The following is a 12,212-nucleotide window of genomic DNA, read 5'->3' as shown; positions in this document are numbered from 1 at the left end:
GCCTAGGATTTTGTGGGATAATCCCCAGCCACCCATTAAAGATGAAAAGGTAAATGAGTGGACGGAGTGGAGGTACCAACTCCTGCTCTTCCTTGCAAGATGTCTTGTGAAGTCCGAGTCAGTGGAAGATTTGGCGAGATGGACTGAGGAATTTGCATCCCCGTTGGTACCTGTCCAGTCACAGATTATTGCTTGTTCTCCGGATCAGATGAGAAAGTTATCCAGGTGGATGAGATGGGCTGACCCGGGTACCTTCCAGCTGACACCGATCAATTCTCTGAGCGTATTGGTCCCTGGAGGTACCAGGTCATATACTATCATTACCTGCAAGCTGCTCAAAAACTTCAGTATTTAAAATTTGGCCATGAATTTATGTCATGTTTGGAAAATGTACGTGAACCTGATTTTCCTTATGCACTGTCACATTCCAGAAATGCCAGAATATTGTCAGACAGAGCTCGTCAAGATGTGACTTCCGAGGAACCTTCACGAAAAGTCCCTCGGCTATCTTAGTGAATTATGAAAGAGAAGGTTGTGTGTTTGAAGCAACGTGTATATATGTGTACATAATAATTTTTCCCCCAAGCATAGTTCAGATAGAAAACTGAGCTAAAGTGGTGTTGAAATTTTTTTTTCTCCGATGTTCTTTCCCTAGAGATATTCCCGGTTATGCGGGAAGAGTTTAAATTTATATGTTGAATGAAAACAAGTGTTTTCTAGCTAGGATGCAGGGGCATCCCAATTTTTTAAAAGGGGGGAGAATGTAGTAGGTTAAGCTATTCGACAGACATGACTGACGTACGACCTATGTATTTCCGATGTACATATCAGAACCAGTTGAGAAGACCAGTTTCGGCGAGGTACGAGGATCCCATCTGTAGACGATCGACACCAGACGACGGTTTCCACACAGAGTAGACTTATACGAACCTGGTAATTGTTCATGTAATATTTTAAGTTCAATAAATATTACCACAATGGTTTCACCACCCAGTGTCTTTAAGACTGTGATAAATGCAATGGCCAACGATGAAGGATTAGTGTACGTATATTTTTGTTAACTTTTTACGGTAAATAATTGTAATATTTGCCAACAACAAATCTCCACTATCGGAGGCAACTTTTGTTCTGACGCCATTTTGAAAAGTTGGATACCTAAGTTTTAAATTGTTAAGTGTATATATTGCAGAGAGAAAGAGAGAGAAAAAAAAATTGAGACAGTGATATAGCATAACTTAGATTATGGGGGCACCATGCATGTGCATGCTGTATGTTGTAAAATGGCAACGTTTCGCCTTTTATCATGTTTATTAAAATGTATACTCCATATGTACATTCTCTCTCTATATATAAATGAATACTTTTCGGAATTAAAAAAAAAAAAATATTTATAACCCCGCTAAAATTATCCGGATGATAAAAGTTACACCGAGCATGGTTTCGTAATTAAATTCAGACTGTAGAACATCCGGTTTGAATACATGGATCCGGGCCACAATTAAAGGGTGAAGGTCAAATGGCTAAAACGTAGCACATGTAGGAAATTCATATGCCTCCCTTTCAGTGATAAAAATAGAAATAGCTCACATGTTTTAGATACTTTTGGGGTATAGAATAAAAGTAGAGTGTCTAGAGTTTACAATGATATGCAGCAAGGTGCATTTCAAGCAAAAATTATGCCTAGAAATATGAATTGAAAAGAGCATTCATTTGGTTTGTTTACACTTTTTTTGCCAAGCGAGAGCTATCCCGAGGTCATGACGTCAGAAGTTTATTAATAACCAGGGAATTCCACATTCAACACCCCTATTTCTGGATGTGAATATTGATCTGACACATTGCTCTATCATGTGGTCAAAGATATTTTGGAAATGAAGATTTTTAAAAAAGTTACAAAGAAAATAAAACACATGTTTTTACTATATAAGTCTATATGTAAGCTAATTGTGGTCCGGGTCCTTATGATGGGGTGTTTGAGGGATTCCCCTGAATTTATTTTTAGAGATATTACAATGAAATTTTGACAGGAGGTGGGTTATGCATTTTGAAATAGTTTCATGAAAATTTAAAAAAAATATTTAAGCATTTTAAAATTCATTTTTATAAAAATTTAAATTTTTTGAGTGATTGAAAAAAAAATTAAATTATGCATCCCAGAATGCAATATTTCAGGGGAATTGATATGTCGGTGAAAAAGGTCACATTAGTGCATTCATTGACCAGTCAAATAGTTCCTTTTTAAAAATAGAAAAACTGTTTTGTAATGTGTATTTGCATGTGTATTCTTAATAAGGGGTCCCTTTGAAGTCATAGATGAAAGACGAGGTGTTTATTGGAAATGACAGACAAGCTATCCATTGATTTCCCCCACCCAAAATAAGGCGCAATAAGGTGGTGATTGGGCCAATATTTACAATAACATGTGCATGGATTTATTTGCAGGAAACCGCACGTGGAAATGGGATTCAGGCTTTGCCCGACTCATGAATAATTGCACATGCAGGCAGAGGTTGTGTATTGGAGTTTATAATTTCAGGTAAGTGGAAATTATGTTGTGTAGAAATATGTACTTTTCACTAAAGTAGAAATGGGGGTTGATGGGTTTGTCATTTCAAGGAAGATGGGGGGGGGGGGTGTAGTTTGTAGTTTTTGACAAAAATATTGATCAGTAAGTAAGTAAGTATGTATGTATGTATGTATGGATGCATGTATGTACATGTGTGCGTATGTGTATGATGTGTCTTATGTATTTATGTGGAAGTTTGGGGGTTGTGGCCTGGTGTTAATTTTTACACGTTTCTTATACGACTTTGTATAGTAGGTATCTTTTCGAATAATTTGGTTGGCCCTGAGAAGGGCCGTTTTGTCTTCGTCTTGGCAACTCATGTCTGGTAGTAGGTGTGATCCTCTGGATTGTCTCCCTTGGACTGTAGGTAGGTGGGTTTGGGATCAAGTTGCCCTTTGTTGTAGGTGCATCTGGGTTTGGTCTTTCCTTTTCTAGCCGCCGCATGTTGTTTTATTAGCGTAGCTTTTCTCTGCATTTCTCGCCTTTTAACTGCTTTTCTCTTTCTGTATTCTCTGCGATAGGCATATTCCTGGTCAATGCTTTTTAGGTACTGATGTGTGTGGCCGGACAGTGGCAATGTAATCTCTGCTGCTTTCATGGATGTTGCTAGTCCTGGACTGTTGTTTTGTCTTAAAATCTCAGCTGAGAGGATTCCTTCAGCATTTCTTGAATAGTTGGTGTGCTTAGGTAAAACTTCGCTGACTGCTCTGTTAAGACCCTCACATTTCTGAGTTGACGTGTTGAGTTTCATTTCCTCAATGGCACTTTGGCTAAGTCGCATCTCAAGAATGACTTTTAACAAGTGCTTGTCATTTTCATTCAGGTGCAGGGATGTCAGTTTGTTCGAGGCGAGGATATAAGACTGATTCCACCAGTTGTGTCTGTCTCCACCTTCACACACCACTGAATTCCTTCGACATTTTGAACAGTCTCCTGAGTAGCAGAGGATGGTACTTTCTACGACAAGAGGAAGTTTACTACAGATGATGTTGATGTCTCCAGTGTAGGTATCCATGAGTTTCTTATAGACTAAGCTGCACCGGGCCTTTACATCTTGTGCAAAAACTTTTCTCATGTCGTCTAACCTCGTTCTTGTTTTGCAGGGAAACATCTCGGGGCTGAAGTGGGCACTGCGACACTGCCGGAACTGGGCTCTGCTGACATGGGTTGGGTCGGCCAGTCGAGTGACTTGCCAGTCTGGATGAAAAATACGCATGGCATCTTGGAATCCCTGGGCTGACCGGGCATCACCGTCTGTTGTGGCGTGCTTCACCTTGAACCCGTCCGCTGCCAGATCTTCGCCTATGGATTTAGCCATCTCGTACTCTGAAAGAGGTGAGAACATTTCAATATTAGCTGTGCAGTCTTCATGACCCCCCGGACAATGAACATCATAACCATTACCTCGAAGCCAGGTTCCAGTCCAGCAAAGTTTGTTCTGCATTGCCGTGCCAATAATATACTGTTTGTCGGTGTTGGTCTCGCATGCAATGGCGTAAGCTTGTGATGCATTGTAGCCTGGCTTTTTGCTGCTACCGAAGGTTATGGAGTTGTAGCGTCCATCTATGGCAATGTCCAGTTCCTCTGGATGTTCTTGACCTTTGACCTGGTTGATGGCCTTAACCAGTTGTCTCTTCTCACCCATGTCTTTTTTATTCAGGGCTAGAGTGGCTGTGTTGACCTGGTTGCTGGCCCTTTGCATGGAACTGCGGTTAGGAGGTGGAATGTCCAAGGCAGCTACCATTTCCCGACTGCGTCGATTCCCCATGGAGGTGTTCTGCAGGGCTAATTGAAAGTTCCAGTTGATACTGGCAGGATTAGGGCCTGGTTTGTTAAAGGTAGGAATTTCAGTGTATAATTTATAGTAATTTGTCTGAAAATTACATACCGTACACATTAGTCTCTTCTGCCATCCAAACCCCCATTTCCTCTGTCCTGAGTATTCCCACACTGGAAAATTACAGTGCTTGGCCTGGTCAAAGTGGCATTTGGCTGCATCATTAAACATTTCCAAGACCAATGTTATGTCAACAATGCGGTTTCCCTCAAACTCATAAGACGTCTCTTCATTTTTTAGCTCCTGGCATGGCTCAGGTCTGGGACGAAGGATCGGTGTCCTTGAGATGTTTTCCTGGCCTTCAGCAAGGGGATGTGCTGTCTCGGTCTCTGGGGATCCCTGGATGTTTGACGCTGAACTTGAAGCTCCTGCGGCGTTTGACGTAGCCTGATGAGCCTTAATATAATGAGTGTTCCCTTTTTTAAATCCAAAATTAAGATTTTTTCTTCTTTTATGGTCACCTTTCATTGTTTTCATGTGTAGTGAAGAGTGGATTTGAAAGCAAGATTGAATTATGACAATGTTTATTTGGACACTTTTTTAGTGGTTTTTACTGCAATATATTCCTTTGACAATCACCTGTCAAAACAGACTCCCATAGGGTATTAAGATTACCTATACAAAGACTCTTAGCCAATCAGCTGCACATGGCCCCTCTTCACAGTCAGGAAAAAGGATATGGGGGTGGGCTTAAAAATCTGTTTATTTTGAATGTTATGTACACTTTTATCAGTAATGTGATACATCATTTGATTTATGAATAAATGTACTTTAAATGTTTACCCCTATTGTCACTCTCAGATTTTCATGATAGATTTTATATTTCTTAATTTAAGAAAATTTTATGAAAATGCAGGGTACAGATCATCAAATTACCTAGAAATCTAAAAATCTTGTATTTTACATATTTAAGAGTGTGCGTGTGTTTAAGAGGTATCAACAACTTACTTGTAATAATTAGTTCCTTTTATTGTCTAACAGTTTTTACATATTTCAATTTTAAAATTTCATACTTGCCATTTTTTGCCATTTTCTTTCCTGTATTGCCTTAGTATACACAATATGTAATTTTACATGTAGATATCAACCAATTTCAATCAAACTTGGTATATTAGTTAAGTAGTATCTAAGGATTTCAAATATGGCCTTAAATTTTTTTAATGAATTTTATGCCTCCATATAGGATCCGGGCCACAATTAAAGGGTGAAGGTCAAATGGCTAAAACGTAGCACATGTAGGAAATTCATATGCCTCCCTTTCAGTGATAAAAATAGAAATAGCTCACATGTTTTAGATACTTTTGGGGTATAGAATAAAAGTAGAGTGTCTAGAGTTTACAATGATATGCAGCAAGGTGCATTTCAAGCAAAAATTATGCCTAGAAATATGAATTGAAAAGAGCATTCATTTGGTTTGTTTACACTTTTTTTGCCAAGCGAGAGCTATCCCGAGGTCATGACGTCAGAAGTTTATTAATAACCAGGGAATTCCACATTCAACACCCCTATTTCTGGATGTGAATATTGATCTGACACATTGCTCTATCATGTGGTCAAAGATATTTTGGAAATGAAGATTTTTAAAAAAGTTACAAAGAAAATAAAACACATGTTTTTACTATATAAGTCTATATGTAAGCTAATTGTGGTCCGGGTCCACATGTGTTTTCTGCAGTGGCAACTCTTCTTTTTTTTTGGAACTTACGACTTAAGGCAAGGTATAAATTAAATATTTTTGGTTCAAATCTTTGATAAAAGCATCGATATTTTTACAAAAAGTGTCTTCAATCTCAGCTTATCCGATTATCCATGAAGGATATCCCCATCAGAACAGTTGGAATAGATTGTAGCGAATAGCATAACCCTTAATCATATGCATTACGATGATATGGAGGGAAAATATACGTAAAAAAAGTGAATGTACTGTAGGTGAAAGCCTGTCCACTTTTCTGAAGAGATTAGGTTTGTTTTATTGCTTATTGAAATAGTTTACTGCTCAAAGGATTTTTTTTGTAATGTCTAACCTGTTGAGATGAAGATGTAAAAAAAGAAAAAAAGCCTAATAGTGAATTGATATTGATTAGTATGTCAAGAAATGCAAACGAATCATCAGCTTGAATTATCAGTTTTTTTTCACAATTATTGACCTGAGAATGTATAGCGAATAATACATACTCTTTTCCATATCACATCCTAGCCCGAGACACCAATATCAGTCAGAGGGACAGAGGCCGTAGGGCTGATATTGGTCGAAAGTCTGATACAGGATGTGATGTGGAAAAGGATATGTTTCATTATGTTTACTACAAACTTGGTAATAAAATACAGAACACTTCAAGTTGAGAAGATCAAGAAAATAAGTAAATAATCATGCACAATAAAACTACTTTACATACATGTACACGGTATTGTCTTACTGAACAGATTTAGCTGTCATTAGGTCAAAATTGCAAATAATAACATGCTTCTTATATCTGTATATATACAGGTAACTCTTGATGGCATGAACTTCGATTTCTCGGATGTTCTTGCTCGCTTGAAGTGAGTCTCCAGTCCCAATTTTTTTCACTATATAACTAAGCAGATTTGCTCTTGATTTATCGAACTCCTGATCTCTTGAAACCCTTGATCCCTTGAAGTCAAAATGCAGTCCCGCTGTGCTGTGAATTTTACCCTTGATACCTCGAAGTGGCTATGTGTATACCAAGATATAATGTTTAAACTTTTTCCATAACTGTATATCTGTGTGTCTGTCTGAGTGTCTGTTATCAACTTAAACCTTCACCATAACTTTAGAACTATATGAAATAGTGGCTTCATATTAATTAGTATGCATACTCCACTAATGAAGTGCTTTCAAATGGCAACAAGGACAATGATTATGTGATCTTGACTGTGACCTGTATACTAAAAAAATTGCATTTTTGAACTTTGTTGCTGTGTTTCACAAGCGCATCTTGTTTTTAGCTCTACTGGTCAGAGACCAGAAGAGCTTATGCGATAGTAATGCGTCCGTCCGTCTGTCTAGCTGTCTGTCCATCTGTCTGCAAACACTACTCCACCTTAAATTTTAGTCTGATTTCAATATAACTTGGCACACAAGTAGACTATACTAAGATACATAATTCTGTGCATCAGTTTTTGATAAGTACAAACCAGTGGAGCTACAGTCTTGACAGAGACTTCTGGTTATTTTTTCTTCCATCCCAGTTGTTGCTAATGCTATTACATAATTGGTTTAAATTAGAATGCAATAGTACCTGGACATAATTTATCATTTCAGAGAGAAGAAAACTGTGTGACTTTAAAAGAAAACCAGTGAGATAAAATCATAGATAATGTATGATGATTCAGGATGTGGTCATTTGGTAAGTGGTAATTCATTCATGATTAGTATGTTTATGACAATTGCTTGAAAAAAAAAGATTCTAAATTTTATTTAAATACTGAACTGTGGTATATCAGCTGTGAGCTACAAGAAGATTTATGTAAAAGCTAGGTTGAAACAATTTGCTCCCTCCATGTTATGTGTGTATTGCTATGATTGACATACAATCAGTTCTCTAATACATACACTTCAATAAAACTTTGTCGTCTTGAACCTGAATTGAACAGGAAAAAACTCTGAGATCTATTCAAAAATTTGAATGAAAAAAAGGAAATGCTTATTTTTAACTGATTTCTTGCTGGTCAGTATTTTGATTACTTAAAGGAAGCTCTAAAAACTGCACACAAAAGAGTTTTACTTTAATATCAGGTAATTTTATGAAGTGAGAGTGATCTGCCCATAGATTAAGATTATGAAAAATGTTATTTTACAGTCAGTTAGATTATTTTTAGCATTATTTAAAACATGTAAAATAAAAAAAAAATAGGAAATTAATTATTTTCATAAATTTTCCAATGTAAGTAAACAGCAATGATTTCTGCTTACAGATAGTCCATTGTCTTTGAAAATTTTTTGGGGAAATGAGGAACATACCATTTGTTCTAAATGAATAAAAAAGGCTCATTATGCACATATTTATATGAAATATGATAGATTTTTTTCTCTTTAATCAATAATTTCTGCGCAAGTCACTAAGTTTTTAGAGTTTCCTTTATTTTATAGATATTCAATGAAATTATTTGAAGTATTAAATTTTGGTAAATTTTATGATACTAAAAGGTTATATGGATGAAAAAAAAGCATGCGTGTATGAAAATAGGGCTTAAATTTTTAATGTCTCATAATTTTTTCAGTGACATTAAAACAGGAATTGTCATCACCAATAGACGAATTTCACATTCCTAAGAGTTTTCTCCAATTGGCAGCGTATCGCTCATTTTCCCCACTTTGTCCTTTGTAAGTTACTTGTTAATATTTTCAATTTTCAAAAATATTGGACGATTACGATCTGTATCTGTATTGCCAGAGTATGGGGGCAACATGAAAATCATAATGAATATGTTCATACAGATTTTATTTCTAAGATATTGTCCCTCATTCAAAGTTGATACTGTTAAAGAGGGAAAACAGCGTCTTAAGCCGGTTGACCCCAGATCGACCCTGCGAAGGGGAATAACTTTTGTAAATGTGAAAGTCCTTTATGGTATATCATATAGATCTAAAACTGACTGAATTTTGATCAGCCAATTCATGAACATGATGAATGGATGTAAATAATGTTGGTCAATATATGTTACAAATGTAAAAAAAAAAATATTAAATTACTTGTTTATATATACATTTGTGGTATCTCTCCAAGGCCATCCTTAAATGCGGTAACGTGCCTCATCATTTTAGGTGTGAGTAGGTAGGTAGGCCTTTTTTTTTTTTTAGAGACAAAATGTCAGAAATAAATTTCGATGATATAGAGGTATTAACTATGTCTCAATTTTCACCTTGCTTATCAAACAGGAAAATTAAAGCATTCTAAATGAATTCAATCTTTTATTGCTCAAAGATCAGAACACATCAGGTCTTTTTAGGCACGTACCTCAAATAACTGACTCCACACTAATCTAGTGTTTCGGGGTGTGATATTTAGGAGGTTTGAAGATTTTAATAGTTTATTAATTAGCTGCAAATCCGCAATCATCCCACATGGAATTCTGTCTGCCACGAATTTTGTGGCGATCTCGTAAACATCATACCATGTATCTGTAAGGTGGAACTGGCACACAATATTCCTTTTTGCCTAGGAATTAAGATGATTTTTCTTTAAAATTTACTGTAACTGACAGAACTATAGCATTGTATAGACTGAGTCAATATTTCCCGCAACCTTCTCGGACGCCATCTCTAAATTTGTAGATCACAAAGATGTTTTAATAGTACCGGTACTTGAGGGAAGGATAAAGTGTCGGTGTAACCGAGACGTAAAAAAAACAATCGGATAAAAATGGAAGATGGATACGTAAAAAAAAAAAAAAAGATTTTTGAACCGATAAAAATAATCCAGTCGGGTGGATTTTGGTGAGTCGGTCGCGTTACCGCAAAAAAACAATTTTTTAAGGATGGCCCCATTGAAGTTTATAAACTTGTTATTTATTTCTTAAATAAACTGAGCGTACATGCAATGCCGGTATAAAATTACTCATAAGATACATGTATACTTAAACCATAATAAAATCATATATGTGTCCAATGCAGCATATGATAAATCATTAACATACAAGTACATGTGTATATATACTGTAATACATATATATTGCATTATTTTTAGGTCCTGTTCTGTGGATGCCCTAAGACAGTGTCTACCCATCACTCCATCTGAAATCACTTGTTCTGTGCATATTTCTCTCTCAAACTTAAACTACAGAGAGCCTGTGAATAGAGGATGAAGAGTGACCTTGGACTAATTTTCTAGGTCAAAGGTCAGTATCAAAATCTACTGTATATCTTTATTTAAAATCGTAGTCCAGAGTATATTTCTCCCCTGGTGTAATCTAGCTTTTGTGCAATGGGGTGGAGGGTCTGCAATGATCTTCAACCAATTTCTAGGTCGAATATCAAAATTAAAAAAAAAATCAATCCCTAATATTTTTGTTATTATAAAGGGTATGTTTTCTCTCAAACTAATCAAACTTAAAGCAGGGTTCTTGGTATGAGTTACATGCAGTAATATATTCTCAATGACATAATAAGGCTGAAAACATTATTTATATTATGTGATTTTTTTTTCACTTGTCATAAAGCATTAAATATTAAAGAGTTACATTAAATGCTGAAATCATATGTATCATGGTCATGGAAAGTAATTATTGATATTGGTGTATTAAAGGACATTGACTGATCTTTCAGATTTCTAAGTTATATTCAAACATTATAATTCTGACATCATATAATAATTTTGTATGAATATTGCAGATCATAAGTGATGTGAAGAAAACCAGGAAACTGATGTTGAAAGAAGTACTTAATGACCCTTATGAATGGACCTAAATGTGAAAGACTGTTCCATTGTTTATCTAAGATATATGAATTTATTTAATATTTTGATATCATTGAAAAATTCAGTTACAGATTTTGTACATCAAATGAATTATTAAACATATAAAATGGTAATGCTTTTTTCTTTTACATGCAATAAATTTTTTTGATAGATTTTTAAAAGAATACGCATTATTTCACATTGCTTCCTTCAGAAAAGTTAGGGAATCTTGACGTTTCCCAGTAATTTCCACCAGGAATGGGACTCCAGATAATTCCACCAAGTTTCCGCCACACAGAAAATGCTACACAAGTTCCATATAGTTTCTTGACTCAAGGAAACTTCAGGAATTATAAGGTTTCACGAGCTTCTATGTAGTTTCCCATAAAAGAAAACCTAAAGATTCCATCAAGTTTCCATTCCACGGAAACCACTACACTCATATTCCATATGGTTTCCTGAGTCGAGGAAACTTTAGGAATTGTGAGGTTTCCCGAGCTTCCATGTAGTTTCCCGTATAAGGAAACCTAAAGATTCCATCAAGTTTCCATTCCACGGAAACCACTACGCTCTGATTCCATATGGTTTCCTAAGTCAAGGAAACTTTAGGAATCGTGAGGTTTCCCGAGCTTCCATGTAGTTTACTGTAAAAGGAAACCTAAAGGTTCCACCAAGTTTCCATTTCACGGAAACCCCCTACGCTCCGATTCCATCAAGTTTCCTGATTCTGGAAACCAGTGGAATCTTGAGGTTTCCAATTACGGGAAACTACATGGATGTTCGGGAAACTTCAGGTTTACAGAGGTTTTCTAGCATCTGCTACGGAAACCACTGGGAAACATGTTGTAAACTTGAGGTTTCCATGTGGTTTCCATAAAGTTTCCCATGATGGGAAACCACTTTTTTCACCCAGTGTAAACTTGATTACTTGCGTATCATTTCAAGAATATTCATTGGAAGAAATGGAAAACACTGAGAGTTATTCCCCTTAGACCATATCGGAAAAACGTTACAAATGGTGGCAGCCGGTGGGATTTAATAATTCCGGTGTGATATGATGATTCAAATGGATTTCAGTGATTTCTGTGTAAATTGGATTGATTCGTGAGCAGGAATTAAAGCGTGAACACAGTGATTTAAAACGGAATTAAAATATTAGTGAATTCTGTGAATTTGTGATTAATGTGATTCTGTGTGGAGAAAAAAAAACTCGGGAAATTTCGACTTTCTTTGTGTGTAGATGAATTAAAAAAATGTCTTTACCAGGCAATCGGACAAGATAGTTAATATTTATGATATTGATGAAAGTGGAAAATATATTTTCGTGCGCAAGTTTTTATAATATTCATAAAAAGTGAAAATATTCACTACATTTGCAAACAAAGTAGAGAAA

The 12,212-nt window shown here is 35.9% G+C and overlaps 1 long non-coding RNA gene across 1 annotated transcript; it reads left to right on the top strand.

The window, feature by feature from the left end:
• Positions 1–989: 989 nt before the first annotated feature.
• On the top strand, positions 990–10,859 carry LOC134277775 (uncharacterized). The gene is made up of 5 exons (XR_009994331.1): positions 990–1,042; positions 7,687–7,771; positions 8,646–8,748; positions 10,112–10,262; positions 10,756–10,859. It is a non-coding gene; the product is annotated as an uncharacterized LOC134277775 (long non-coding RNA).
• Positions 10,860–12,212: the final 1,353 nt, after the last annotated feature.

The sequence above is a fragment of the Saccostrea cucullata genome, unplaced genomic scaffold (assembly GCF_032062105.1).
Source record: "Saccostrea cucullata isolate Sc308-1 unplaced genomic scaffold, CSIRO_AGI_Scuc_v1 ctg6846, whole genome shotgun sequence".
Classification (NCBI taxonomy): Eukaryota; Metazoa; Mollusca; class Bivalvia; order Ostreida; family Ostreidae; genus Saccostrea; species Saccostrea cuccullata.
The sequence above is the reverse complement of the archived record's forward strand: the minus strand, read 5'-3'. Positions and strand labels throughout refer to the sequence as shown.